Source organism: Neophocaena asiaeorientalis, unplaced genomic scaffold, assembly GCF_003031525.2.
Source record: "Neophocaena asiaeorientalis asiaeorientalis breed wild unplaced genomic scaffold, Neophocaena_asiaeorientalis_V1.1 scaffold92, whole genome shotgun sequence".
Classification (NCBI taxonomy): Eukaryota; Metazoa; Chordata; class Mammalia; order Artiodactyla; family Phocoenidae; genus Neophocaena; species Neophocaena asiaeorientalis.
This window is the reverse complement of record NW_020174057.1, coordinates 2,307,905-2,309,961: the sequence shown is the minus strand read 5'-3', so window position 1 is coordinate 2,309,961 and position 2,057 is coordinate 2,307,905. Positions and strand designations below refer to the sequence as shown.

The 2,057-nt window shown below is 42.4% G+C and overlaps 1 pseudogene; it reads left to right on the top strand.

Moving 5' to 3' along the window:
- The first annotated feature begins 700 nt into the window (after positions 1-700).
- Positions 701-1,172, top strand: LOC112405817 (60S ribosomal protein L23a pseudogene; annotated as a pseudogene).
- Positions 1,173-2,057: the final 885 nt, after the last annotated feature.

Genomic DNA, 2,057 nt, shown 5'->3' with positions numbered 1-2,057 from the left:
ACCCAAGGCACACCGGAACAGTGACCCTACCAGCAAACAGCAGGAGACAACACATGTATGTTAAAGGCTACACAAACAATTTGAAGGCTGCTGCCCAAACATTTCCTGTCTTGGCCTGCAATAGGGGCTGGCAAACTTCTGAAAAAAAGGACAGATAGGAGATACTGTAGATGGCTTTGTGGGCCATACAGCCTCTGTTAAAACTGCTCTGCCTCTTTGTAGCACAAAGGCCATCATAGACAATACCTAAACGGATGGGCATGGCTGTGTTCCAATAAGTGATTATTTACAAAAACAAGGTGTAGGTCGTATTTGGCCTGCCGGCCATAGTTTGCTGACTCCTGACCAGAAGGACCCCTGGAATTCCTGTTGTTAGAGGATCATTTGTTTGGCCTATACTTAGCAGAGTCTTATTAAAATGTACACATAGGCGGTAAACCAAAGCTTAAAAGGTGGCATTGTTTGTAGCCTTACATTGTACCTGATTGTCTTGAAGAAGCTATATTATAATGGGTTTGACATTCCTGATCAAGAGCCTAAAGTTAACCTTTTATAAAAATGATGGGCCTCCTATTTAATCAATTATTAACTCTTTAACTGCCCAGTTTAGAATTTTCTAGACTAGATAAGCATCAATTTAACAGGACAATATTGAAAATGCTCTTATCAATTTTATTTAGGATACTACTAGCTTTTCAAGATGGTGCCGAAAGTGAGGAAGGACACCCCTGTCCCTCCCAAAGCTGAAGCCAAAGCAAACGCTTTGAAGGCCAAGAGAACAGTGCTGAAAGGTGTCCCTAGCCACACAAAAAAAGATCCACACCTCACCTACCTCCTGACAGCCCAAGGTACTGCAGCTTGAGGGCAGCCCAAATATCCTTGGAAGAGCACCCCTAGGAGAAACAAGCTTGACCACTACACCACTGTTAAGTTCCCTCTGACCACCACACCAGCCTTGAAGAAGACAGAAGACGACACACTGTGTTCTTTGTGGGTGTCAAGGCCAACAAGCACCAGATCAACCAGGCTGTGAAGAAGCTCTGTGACACTGACGCAGCCAAGGTCACACCCTGATCGGGCCTGATGGAGAGAAGAAGGCATATGTTCGACTGGCTCATGACTTTGGATGTTGCCAACAAATGGGATCATCTCAACTGAGTCCAGCTGGCTAATTCTAAATATATAGATATAGATATATAATATAGATATATAAATATCGATACATATATATAGATTCACCATGAAAAAAGATATCTCTAGAGAAAGTTATGATTGAGTCATTGATTGACGGGCTGATAAGGGTACTTGAGATACATTATCTCCCATCATCACAATGGCTTCCGATGTGCCTTACCAAGGGGAACACTGAGGCTCAGAGAGGTAAGTAACTTTCTAAGATCATCCAACTGATGAGAGAGATGTGCCTAGCTTCGAAGCTTCTATTCTCATACTACCGCCTCCTGGCTAGAAGAAGGAAGGGCGTGGGCAGAGATTTTGATGGAAAACTAGAGGCTGGCCAGGAGAGGAGGCCACTGGGCTCTGGACCTAGAGGGATAGGCTCATGTGGTCAAGAGTATCAGGAAGCAGAAGCTTGACCACTGTGTGTTGTTAGTGGGTCATAACATGAATAACTGGCTGAATAGTCCAAGTGTGGATTGTTATAAGTACAGCACGTAGCCTACAAAGAGCAGCTATGAAATTATTACATTTACTGAGTACTTACTATGTGATAGGCAGCATGCCGAATACTTTTCATGGACCCTATCATGTAATCTTCACAATAACCCTTTGAAGTAAGTACTATTATTATGATCTCCATTTTATAGTTCAGGAACTGAGGCACAAAGAGGTTTAAGCAACTCGTCTAAGGCCAAAAGGTTTAGAAATGGCAGAGCTAATATTAATCTTGTCAGGCCTCAAAGCTCACATCTTAATCCCTTACACTATGCTGTTTCCTAAAACAGCAAATAATAAAATTTCACGCTATAATTATCCTTATCACTGTCCCTGTTCATTTCTCCAGAGAACTCTACCATAATCTGCAATGATGCATATTT